Source organism: Lontra canadensis, unplaced genomic scaffold, assembly GCF_010015895.1.
Source record: "Lontra canadensis isolate GAN:19392208 unplaced genomic scaffold, GSC_riverotter_1.0 scaffold14, whole genome shotgun sequence".
NCBI classification, from domain to species: Eukaryota; Metazoa; Chordata; class Mammalia; order Carnivora; family Mustelidae; genus Lontra; species Lontra canadensis.
Window position 1 is genome coordinate 6485127 of NW_022631008.1, and position 13467 is coordinate 6498593.

The following is a 13467-nucleotide window of genomic DNA, read 5'->3' on the forward strand; positions in this document are numbered from 1 at the left end:
TATACAGAATCTTAGCTCTCACATGCTGTCACTTTTGTGGGAAAACATAAACTGGTTAGATAAGAAATATGCTGATTTGGCTTCTTTTTAAGTTATGAAAAAAGTGTGCCTTTTTGGTAGCTCTAATAGAGTAATCTCTAATGAAACATATGCATGAAGGGAGCCATTAAGTCATATTTTATCTTACTTATCTAGGCTTGTGATAAAATGTTCCCTACTGGTAAAAAAAGGGGAAAAAAGTGCTGTGAATTGAAGAGCTGAGCTCTCTCTGTCAAGGGACTAATGATTCTTGCGTTAAAATGTAAATGGGACAGTCTTGAGTGCTTTAAAATTTGCGAGGAAGGACTGTAGAATTGTCATTATGGTGTCATTACTGTGACTCCCCACCGGAGTACTGTAAAGATGGGGATGGGGTGTGAACTGAACCTCAAAGAGGCAGGGGGGCTTCCTGCAGAGTTGAGCTGGTCAGGAGGGGTCTGCCCAGACCCGGGAGGACTGGAGGATTCTGGAGAGAGCAGGGTAGGAAGAAGAGCAAGGGAGTGCATTCTAGAAGGTCAGGCTGAGAGACAGATAAGACTGGGTAGAGAGGCCCATGGCCAGTGGCCAGGTAGGTAAGGATGGGAATGAAAAGCCTATGATTAGGGGTGGAGGCAGGGGGAAACTAAACTGGACCAGTCTGGGGCAAGGCTCAATCTGAGAAGGACTTGATTCTTCCAGAAGCAGAAAAGTGCACAAAGGCAGTAAGTTGTCCTTGGACTGGGAAGTAAAACTGGAATGAAGCAGAGTAGAGGTCCATGCCCTTCTGAAACTGTGTGTAAAAATACGTGTTTCGGCATTTGTTTTCCTGGGAAGATCGGATCCTTAGCAGGCGTCAGATTCTCAAAGGGAGCAGGGACTCCTCTCCACCCTCCACCTTTCTCTCCCTCAAAACAAACAAAACAGCAACAACAACAAGCCACTGACTTAGAAATGAAACAATGAAACTTCTGTAGGGAGTTCTTACAATGTGAAAGTGAAATAGCAACAGGGACCATCTGACAGAATTTCCTGTTTTAGGTTTATGCTAAGAGATTCAGTTAACCTAAGATTATATGTGTGATCTGCCCCTCCCCCTGAAACTATGCTGTTTATTCCTAAACTCCTTCACACTGCAGTGAAATTGTGCATTTGAAATGAGTCTGTGTTAAACTAATGGAGAAGATGAAATGAAGGCGTGTGTTCTGAGAAGAAACGGAAATCCATAGCTTAAAAATTAGGCTTCCAGTCGATTCTCGCACCCTCTGCCTCTTCTTTCCACCTCCAGCCCCGCAGCCCAGGTGTGGTGCCAACAGAAGCCAGGTTTTTCCTACCAAAGCGCACTACCCACATTCCTTTCATCTTTGCTTGTAAGATTCATTTTCCATATTATACAGACCCTTCTCCCTCTGTCCACGTTCTGTTTAATGTGGAGTGACAAAACCTGGGTACCACACATGGGCAAGACGTCATCCTCACTGTGGCATTTGCTGTCCAAGTCAGGTTGGGTGTGCCAGGCACCTGCACTCCAGGCATCTACAACAACTCTTTGTGCAAGGTTCAATCCGGACCACCTTCTCAGGAGGCAAGTAGCATCAGAGCCCACATAGAAATGGAAATGGTGGGCCCTGAACTTGGTGATTGGGTGTCTTTTAGATCAGTTAAGGATTTATTCATCATCTAGCTGGAGGGGAAATGTGTACGTGTTCTCAATAGTTATGAGTTAAATGCCAAAATATAGGCACACATTGCTGGCAGTCCTTTTAATGATAGGATGAAAAGCTTTCAAGATGAGAAGGTAATGGTGGGGAGCAAGACTGTGACAAAAATAGAGACTTCATAATTTGTCTCTCCTCCACACTCCTGAATTAGAATGTATGGGAAATTGACTCTGGGGTAAAGCTATTTCTGCTCTTCTCTGCTCTCATCCATTTGAAAATGGATGAAAATGCATTGTACAGATGAAAATGCTGAAAAATTATGAACCCAGAAATCCTAATGTACTATGATGTAACAGAATATCAAAGAAATGAACAGGGATGTCTAAAAAATATTTTCTTTAATACAAATGTGATATAACCAGGAAATCTGATAGGGCTGGAAATTAATCAGCCTATTATTCTGGAAACAAAACTAATTAGGCTAAGGATACAGTAGATAATGTAGAAAAGAGGACTCCCCCCTCCACCGGAAATACTGTTATTCAAAACAAGTTTTCAAACCTTTAAAGGTGAAAATCAATACAAGAATTTTATGTACACATATCTTTGAGATGGTAAGAATCTAAGAAAAAAACTTAAAATACTTCCTGAATTTTATATTTTTTACAAAGACTATTGAATTAAGTATATTTATTTTCAGTAGCATCATGCTTTTCCAAAATCATTTTTTGTATATGCACCCTCTTTCTCTATATTTTTACAAAATATAACTGTATATTTGTTTTTGCCTTCAAAATGATTTTAAAATAATTTTATATTATGATCAGTTCTACTCTTCATAAATTCACTTGTAAGAATTTGAACACTCCTTTCAACTGAACAGTTTATTTAAAAGAGGTGCCTCATATCCAGAAGAACAATTTTTCAAGTGGAAACTTTTCTCATACATTATCTCCCACTAACATAGTCTGAAGTTTGAAAGTTTTTAATAATGTTACTCCAAAAGTATACATTAAAATAGTCTGTTCCAAAAGTCAGATAGTGTGAGTAAAATGATGAAAAGCATTTAACATATTTGTTTATATTCTTAAAATAAATATATTTGTACACTACCTCTATCTACTGAAAAGGCCCCAGAACAGTGACAAACCCAATAGTGTACCTCTAGTACCCAGACTGTGGTCTGGGAAATAACCATTTCCCAATAAAACGAACCAAGACTTAATGGAGAGACGGCTGACTTCAGGTTCAGGGCAAGATGAGTCTGGCATATCATATATGAAAGCTGGGAAGCTGTTAAAGTCTGTTGGACATATCTGCCGAGCCGGTGAGACAACTCGAAGAGGTCTCTGCCCAGCCAGGCAAATATGGGATCACTGGAATATCAAATATATTTAAAATCTCAAGTTCATAATGACATTGGGAAAAAACTTCATTGGCCAGTTTGGAGAAGAATCAATTCATTATTTTTGAAAGCTGGTAAATAAGGGGGAAAAGAATTGAACCTGACTCCATTCACTATCCACATATGGCTACAAAATTATAGGAAACACATAGAATAGAGCAATGTGCCAAACTACCTCCTAGGGTTGAGATTGGCAAATCCAGAAACTCTACAGGACAAACAAATAAACCAAAGCTCTTTTAAAAAAATAAATTGCAAGGAAAATGGAAGGAGAGAGGCATCTTTAAATTAAATAAGAATTGAGACATCAACAAATGACAGTGCATGGTCTTTGATGCTGACTCAAATGTACAATTTTAAATTTGGGGGATAAAAGAAAAATTTGAACACTAACAGGTTATTTAATGATAGAAGGGAATTATTGTTAATTTGTTTAGGTGTGATATGGTATTATATATTACATATTTTAAAAAGAGTTCTTATGTTTTAGATATTTACAGATCAACTTGTCTTCAAAACAATCCAGATGGCCAGCAGAGATTGGAGACGCAAGTGAAGGTATAGATGAAACAGCTTTGACCATGAGCTGGTGAGAGTGGAAACTGGGTATCTGTCAAAGAAAAATCACTATTTTACTTACTTTACTCTTGCATATGTTTGAAATTTTCCATACTTAAAAGTTGAGCAAGTATTTTAAAGAATTTCTTAAAAATTATTCTAATACCTTTTTTCACCTATGTAGATTGAAGTAAAAAGTGAAAAAACCATGACCAAGTAAGATCTCAAAGAGAGATGACTCAGAAATCTTACTTCTTATAATTAGTGATGTCAAAGCTGAACTCTATTTCTGAAAATCTTCTTCCTCTGCCAAGACTTCTGTCAGTCATTGTCAACCCAAGCACTTAGAACAGGTATGCATTTCTGCCCTTCTCCAAAAGGAGGTAAGCTCAGTTGCAATATTGCTGAGACATGAATCATAACTCCTTTAGTCTTGGGTAGTCTCTCAGGAGGTTCTGGATAGTAAGGAAAATAATTTAATAATGTATGTATGCTTAATAAATGTCCATTTACTTAAAAGGCTTCAGAAGAAAATTTTCAGAAGGAAGTGTAAATAAATGTGCAAACCAAACTCAAAATTTCAAAATGTCATAAAGGAAAATTTTATGTATTTATTTATTCATATATCTAACCACAAACTTTCTTTGCATCCCTATCTTTTGGTAAACAAGATAAAATCTCTGTCCTCAAGGAATTCAAAGTCTTAAAATGAAAAAGAAATCGATGGTTATGATTTACTGTTATACATATTATAATGGTGTCTGCTTTTTTCACCATTTTGCCTTAGCACCTAGCAATATGTGGCATGTAAAGAATCTAAGTAAATATTTTATAGGTGGATGAATGGTATTATAGAGGGATGTGGTGGAAGAGATAGATGAAGGTCAGCCTCAAGAAGTACCAGGAATACCTTGTTAGAGAAAGAATTTTATCTTGAAGACTAGGGCTTATTTGTTTGCTTTTAACACACATTATTTTTTAGAGAAGTTTTACATTCACAACAGAATTAAGTAGAAGGCACAGGGATTTCCCATATACTCCCTGTCTCTACCTGTGCACGCACTCTTCCCATCAATATCCACAGTGGTATATTTATCACAATTGATAGACCTATGTCCTTATTACCCAAAGTTCATAGTTTATATTAGAGTTTACTCTTGGTATTGTACCTATGAGTTTTGATAAATGTATGATGGCATGTATCTACCATGATAGTATTGTACAGAGTTCAGGCATACATTGAAGAGATTGTGGGTTCCGTTCCAAACCACCACAATAAGTAAATATCGCAATAAAATATGTCAAATGAATTTTTTGGTTTCCCAGTGCATATAAGGTTATGTTTACACTATACTGTAGCTTCTTCTGTATGCAATAGCTTTACAGCTTAAAACAGTGTATCTGCTTTAATTAAAAAAATATCTTGTTGCTAAAAAATGCTAAACATCATCTGATGTTTCTGCAAGTCATCATCTTTTTGCTGCTGGATAGTCTTGCCTTAGTGTTGATGCCTGCTGACTGATTAGGATGGTGGTTGCTGAACTTTGGGATGGCTGGGCAATTTCTTTAATAAAACAATAATGAAGTTTGCTGCATCGATTGACTCTTCCTTCAGGAACAAGTTCTTTGTGGTCTGTGATGCTGTTTGATAGCGTTTTACTTAGAGGAGAACTTCTTTCAAAATTGGAGTCGATCCTTTCAAACCCTGCCACTGCTTTGTCAACTGAGGTTGTGTAATAGTCTAAATCTCTGTTATCATTTCAACAGTCTTCACAGCATCTTCACCAGGAGGAGATTCCATCTCAAGAAACCACTCTCCTTATTCAGCCGTAAGAAGCAGCTCCTCAGCCCTTCAGGTTTGATCACAAGGTTGCAGCAATTCAGTCACTTCTAATTCTAGTTGTCTTGCTGTTGACATGTAGAATGGTGAATCCTCTCCAGAAGGTTTTCAATTTGCTTTGGCCAGATCCATTGGAAGAGTCATTTTCAATGGAAGCTATAGCCTTACAAAATGTGTATCTTAAATAAGAACACCTGAAAATCAAAATTAGTCCTTGATCCATGGGCTACAGAATGGATGTTGTGTTAGCAGGCATGAAAATAACATGAATTTCATTGTACATTTTTATCAGAGTTTTGGGTGACAGGTGCATTGTTAATAAGCAGTAATATTGGAAAGATATCTTTTTTCCTGAACAGTAGGTCTTAACAGTGGGTTAAAATATTCAGTAAACCATGTTGTAAAAATATGTGTTTCCATCCAGTCTTTTTTGTTCCATTTATAGAGCACAAGCAGAATAGATTTAATAGACTTAATTCTTAAGGGCCCTAGAATTTTCAGAATGGTAAATGAGCATTGGCTTCAACTTTAAGTCACCAGCTGCATTAGCACTGAACAAGAGTCAGCCTGTTCTTTGAAGCTTTGAAGCAAGGCATTGACTTCTCTTCTTTAGTTGTGAAAGTCCTAGATGGCATATTCTTCCAATATAAGGCTGTTTCATCTGCACTGAAAATCTGTTGTTTGTCATAGCCACCTTCATTAAGCATCTAAACTGTATCTTATGGATAACTTATGACAGTGAACCACCCTCTTCTGGCTTCAAACTTTTCTTGTGCAGCTTCCTCACCTCTCTCACCGTTCATAGACTTGAAGAGAGTTAAAACCTTGCTCTGGATTAGGTTTTGGGTCAGGGAATGTTGTGACTGGTTTGATCTTCTATTCAGGGCATTAGAACTTCTCCGTATTAGCAACAAAGCTATTGCATTTTCTTATCAGTCATGTGTTCATTGGAGTAGCACTTTTAATTCCCTTTAAGAACTTTTCCTAGCAGGGGTGCTTGGGTGGCTCAGTAGTTAAGCGTCTACCTTCAGCTCACTTCATGATCCCAGGGTCGAGATAGAGCCCTGCATCGGGCTCACTGCTCAGCAGGAAACTTGCTTCTCTCTCTACCACTCCCTCTGCTAGTGTTCCTTCTCTCACTGTCTCTCTCTTTATCAAATAAATAAATAAAAATCTTGAACAAACAAACAAAAAGAACTTTTCCTAGCATTCACAACTTGGCTAAATGTTTGACACAAGAGTACTTGCTTTTGGCGTATCTTGGCCTTCCTCACTAAGCTTAATCATTTTTAGCTTTTGATTTCAGATGAAAAACATGTGACTCTTTATTCTGTTTGAACACTTATAGGCCATTGTAGGGTTATTAATTGGCCTAATTTCAATATTGCATCTCAAAGAATAGGGAGGCCTGAGGAGAGGGAGAGAGATGGAGGACCAGCCGGTTGGTCTAGCAGTCAGAACACACACATTTATTGATTAGTTTCACTGTCTTCTATGAGAGCAGTCCATGGAAGCCCAAAACAATTACAATAGAAACATCAAACAAAGATCGCTGATCAAAGCTAACCATGACAAATATAATAATAGTGAAAAAGTTTGAAATATTGCAAGAATTATCAAAGTGTGACACAGAGACACAACATGAGCAAATACTATTGGAAAAATGTTGCCAGTGGACTTGCTCAGCACAGGGTTGTCATGAAACTTTAATTTATAAAAAAACACACTATCTCTGTGGAGCTTAATAAAGTGACCCATGGTAAAACCAGTATGCGTATGGCTTCACTGTCCTAAAAATCCTCTGTGTTCTGTCAATTCAGTTCTTCCTCCCCTACCCCTAGTACTGATTTGTTTACTGTCTCCATAGTTTTACCATTTCCAGAATGTCATGTAGTTGGTATAATATGTAGACTTTTCAGAGTGGCTTCTTTCACCTAGTAACACACATATAAGTTTCCTCCAGGTCTGTTCATGGCTTGATAACTCATCTCTTTTTAACACTGAATAATGTTTCATTATCTGGACACACCACAGTTTATTTATGCATTCACCTATGAAAAGACATCTTGGTTACTTCCAATTTTTGGCAATTTTGAATAAAACTGCTATAAATATCCATGTGCAGGTTTCTGCATAGGACATAAGCTTTCAACCAATTCTGGTAAGTAGCAACGAGAGCAATTGCTGGATCACAAGATTAGAGTATGTTTACTTTTGTAGGAAACCACCTAACCGTCTTCTAAAGTGGCTGTAACATTTTGCATTCCCATCAGTAAATAATGAGAGTTCCTGTTGCTCTTTATTCTCATCAACATTTGGTGCTGTCAGTGTTTTGGATTTTTGCCTTTTTAAGAGGTCTATATTGATATATTTTTATTTTGTATTTTTATATATTTTTAACTGACATATAATGTATTATTTGTTTCAGGGATACAGGTCTGTGATTCATTAGTCCTACACGATTCACAGAGCTCACCATAGCATATACCCTCCCAAATGTCCATTACTATACTGGTATCTTGTTGTTTAAATATTTAGTTCATAAAGATATTAACCATCTTTTTGTATTCTTATTTGCTATCTATATATCTTCTTTGGTGAGGTGTCTATTAAGGTCTTTTGCCAACTTTTTATTTCATCTTATTATTTTATTTTATTATTTTATTTTATTTTTGAAAAATATTTTATCTGACAAAGAGAGCATAAGCAGGGGAGGGGCAGAAGGAGAGGGAGAAGTAGACTCCTTGCTGAGCAGTTATCTCCACATGGGGCTCAGTCCCAGGACCCTGGGATCATAACCTGAGCTGAAGGCAGATGCTTAACCAACTGAGCCACCCAGGGGCCCCATTTTGCCAACTTTTTAGTTGAGTTGTTTATTTATTGTTGATTTTTAAGAATTCTTTGTATATTTTGGATAACAGTTCTTTATCAGATGCAACTTTTGCAAATATTTTTTCCCAATCTGTGGCCTGTCTTCTCATTCTTTTGACATTGTCCCTCACAGATAAATTTTTAATTTTAATGAAGTCTAGCTTATAAGTTGTTTCACTTATGGATTGTGCCTTTGGTGTTTTTATCTAAAGAGCTGTCTCCATACCTAAGGTCATGTCGATTTTCTCTTGGTATCTTTCATGAGTTTTATAGTTTTGCATTTTACATTTAGGTCTATGATCCATTTTCAGTTAATTTTTGTGAAGGGTATAATATCTGGGTCTAGATTCACTCTTTTTGCATGTAGAAGATGTCCAGTTGTTCCACCACCATTTGTTGAAAAGACTTACGTGATTTTTTTTTAATTTTAGGAAGAAAATTATATCTCTTAAAAAGCCAAAAAAGAAACTTTTAAATAGTCTTTTATTTAATGGTCCAGGATAAAAATATATTTTTATAATAAAAACATGGACTAATTACCAATATTAAGCATTAAAGCAACTAATTTCTCTGCCCCAGTCTTCCCCAAAAAATTATTTATGTATTCTACTAACTTCAAAAGAGGATGAACCTTACAGTTTTCAATTGTTATATGACACTGGAGCATATTATTGTAAACTTAAAATATATAATTGATTTAATGAAGAAACAATCACATATGAGATTTCTAACTCAAAACAATATATTTTTAAAAAATAAAGGAAAACTGAATTCAAAATATGATTATTTTTATAATAACTGTTTCAAATAACATGTGATTTTTATTTTATTGTTTCAAAACACAAGCTGTAAAAGATGTCATTCCAATAAAATTATTATAATTAATAGCATAGAATTATTGCTGCCACTCAAAAATTACAATAAAAGAAATAACTCCATTATACTAAGGAGAGACAAAGACAGACAATACCATTAAATACAATACAGATGGCGCCTTGTATCCAGACTGCAAAACTTGGAAGTTCACGTTTACAGTGACCAGAGGTGCAATATAGATGAAACAAGTTTGTAAACATGACCAAGTCTTTTCACTAAGAACAAAAAGAGAAAGTAATATTCTTTCACTCATTCATTCAATATTTACTAAGTCCCTACCACAACTAAGTAAATGAAGAGACAGTATTATAACGGATACAAAGATGTATTAGGCAGAGGTCTACTCTCAAGGAGCAAACATTCTGTTAGGGTGGATAAGAACCTACCAAAATGACATAGAGTTAAAATAGAAAATAATCTGGAGATAAAAGAGGTACAATTTAGTTGCTAGGGATTTTAGGGAAGAAAGGAATTATTTCCAGCTGGGCAAATCAGGAAATGATTCATGAAAGAGAAAATATTGGAGCTAAATCTTAGGAAAGAAAGAAACCCTACTATCTCCAACAACCTTTTCATGCAGAGCCTGCTGTTTTCCCAGATCTCAGGTACCTGGTATGAGGAGCTTGGTGTTCTGTTCCTGCACCCCTTTCTTGCTTCTATACTGTTAGCACTCCTCCACTTCATGAAAGCTAAGTTCCTCCGGGATTCACCCCTTTTGACTCTCATCCCCTCCCCGTCCTAAGTACTGTCAACCAACAGCCTCTGGTCACTTTCTGTTCATTACTGATGACCTTGATTCCTAGAATTTCTTCTTCCTCTTCACTCTGACCTCCTGCTGTTCTTGAGGCATTCAACACACATACACACACACACACACACACAAGGCTGCCACTTAAACTTGTGCAAGTCTGGGGGATTGACTCCACCACCGTCTCTACCATTGATCTGCCTAGTTATTTTGACAAAGTCTGGCAGGTGATGGTAAAACATCTTGTGACAGAGGTGACACATTTTCTAACTTGCATAAAGCCACCACACTGGCTACTGCAGGCTTACATATGGATAATGCATTCAATATCCTAGCCCCTTTGTTGTTTGACCTCATCCCTACTCATTACCTTGACCACCATATTACCTCAGCTATATGAGCCCAGAACACACCTTGGATTTTATCACCCCCAGAGACTAGACTACCTCATAGCAAATTTAAAGACCCTGCTTTCCTGCATTATCCTCCTGTCTTCCTAGCTCTCTTACTCAAGTATTTCTTTGGAACAATTTTCCTAGTTAGTGAGTGCCACTAATTCATTCTCTCTTCTATTTTCCCTCTGCCCATTAGTTCCTGTCATCTTTTATTCTCTCCTGTGTAGCTTAGATTTCATGATCTATCTATCTATCTATCTTTCTTTTTTTTTTTTTAAGATTTTATTTATTTATTTGACAGAGATCACAAGTAGGCAGAGAGGCAGACAGAGAGAGAGGAGGAAGCAGGCTCCCTGCTAAGCAGAGAGCCCGATGCAGGGCTCGATCCCAGGACCCTGAGATCATGACCTGGGCCGAAGGCAGAGACTTTAACCCACTGAGCCACCCAGGCGCCCCTCTTTCTTTCTTTTTTAAAGATTTTATTTATTTATTTGGAAGAAGGGAGATCCTGCAGTTCTGCGTACACCATGAGAAGGTGCTTGGATTTTAATCTAAATACTTCAAGATGCCACTGACATAGTCTAATCATCAGGTGTCATGACCTAATTTATGCTTTTAAAACATTTTTCTGGCTGCTCTGTGGAAAATGGACACTAGACAGGCAAGAGCAGAAACAGGAGGACTGGATAGGAGCTGGCTGCAATTATCTGGGCAAGAGATGATGTTGACTTGGACTTGGTGGTAGCAGAGGAGGTAGAAAGGAGTAGACAGAGTTAAATGCATTTCGGAAACAACAGGAGGTGAGAAAGCCAATGCAGTATGTAGAGTTTTCTGAGAAGGGAGGCAGAGAAATTGCGTGGTAAGCTGGAGCCAAGGGAAGGATATTAGAAAAAGAGAGTACGTTTGTGATTTCCATGAGAATAATACAGTGGAGAGGGCAAGAGGGAACTGATGCCAAGAGCCAGCAGGGGAGAGCTGGAATGGGTGGGGTCCCCAGTACTGCAGCGGGTCAGTCACAGAGCCTACGGGATCCAATTTCCCTGTGGCTGTCCATGTTCTCTGAGAGCTCCTTAGGAGCCTCAGACCCATTCAGCGGGAGGCTGAGCAAGTAGGCCTCCCACTCTTGCTTTAACCAGAGCAGTCCTTGTCTTATTTATTTCATGTTTGGGGCTCACACTTACACTGTCATTTGAAGAAAATGATCTGGGTCCAGTGAACTTTGAGAACCATAGCACTATATTATGCTACTTGCCAAAAAGTCATTTGCTTGACAAATATCTAATTTTGAAGACATTCAAAGTCACACCTGGAGGAAGGTATGCTGCCAAATCATCGCATGATCTAGGACTTACAGATTAGCCAGGACTGGTGGAAATTCAAGTATTTGGTCAAGTACCCTTACAGGTCCAGGAGATCAGACTTCAGCCAGTGGGTTTGCTGGATGGACTCGGGCTGAAAAGCTGCTGGTATCTCTGGCCAGGGGTATGGGTAGGCTCCAGGGTGAATCCGCTTCAGAGATTTACTGTCTCTTCCAGGAAATTTTTGACTCCCTGACAGCTCCTACAGGAGGAGATGGGTCTTTCCAGAGGCATCATTTCTAGACATTACTGAACTTGCTGCTACTCAAGTCCTTCCATAAAAGAGAGTCAAACACATGTGCAGGTCATTGGCAGTATTGCTGTCACTTCCTTGAACATCCAGACATTAGCTTGGGTGGACCCTGGTGAAGGACCCTGCTCGGTCTGCTCCGATGCCCTCCTCACCCTCATTCTCTGAAAGAACAGTGTTCTAGCTCAGCAGGCATTATGAGAGTATCTTATTATTTAACACCGTGAAATTGTCTGGCAACTTACACAAATAATAGACACATACACAGATACATTCTAGCATGGTAGAAATAAACAAAAAATAAACCACCTCGTTTATAGGCAAACATTTTATTAATGCTCATAAATTGTATTATTTAGCAAATAAATGTTGAATAATTTATTCAGTGACTATTTCAGGAGCATATCATTTGCCAAACACTGCAAGCAGCTGACATAATAAAAAAGAATATGATTTCTACTGTCTTCTGGAAGAGACAAATAATTATAATAGTATATAATCCATGCTGTAATGGAATTAATTATAAAGTTGTGGATGCAGACAAGCAAGTGAATGACTCTGGCGCAGAAACTCTGTGGTGGGGGCACCCGGGTGGCTCATTCAGTTAAGCGTCTGCCTTCAGCTCAGGTCATGTCCTCGGATCGAACCCCAAACTGGGGCTCCCTGCCCAGTGGAGAGCCTGCTTCTCCCTCTGCCTCTCCCCACTCCACTTGTATTCTCTCGCTCACTCTCTATCTCAAATAAATAAATAGAATCTTAAGAAAAAAAAAAAAGAGAGAAACTCAGTAATGGCTTCATAGGAGAATGTTGCAAGAAGGATGCATAGGAGTTTGCTAAGTAGAAGAGTGGCAGAAGGATTTTCTGGGTTTGTGAGAAAGTATATAACGCCATGGAGACCTACTTCAGTATGCCCTGGGTGTGGGGTAGGCCCAGAGACAGGTGCAAATGAGGATAGGAAAGGAGCATGGATCTCAATCATCGCTTTCTATGCTAAGAGGACCACTGAATATTTCTAAGCAAAGACAGAAGCATGGTCAGACTAGAATTTTAGGAATCTCTCTGTTGCAGAAGAAGCATAAAGTGAAGCTGGGAGGTTTTAAGGAACACTGTCACAGCAGCCTGAAGGAGACATGAAGAGGGTAGGGAAAGCAAAGACAGGGTGACAGGCAAAGGACAGATAGGTCGGAGACCTGTAAGGGTTAGAACTGAAAGGTCTGGGGAAGACTGGCTATAGAGGATGAAGAATTGAGTCTGACTCCAGTTTTCTGCTCTGGTGACAGGGTAGATCAGAATGCCACTAAGAAAGGTGATTAGGGTAGAGGAGCCGGGTTAGAGGCAGAGGGAACAAACTTAGAATTTAATAATGAAATGTGCAAACACGAGAGCATGGGTGTTTTATTTACTATCCACATATAGATGTTATCAAGACAATTAGCTTTACCTTGATAATCCTTTGGCTACCATTGACTTTGAGTTCTTCTTCTAATATT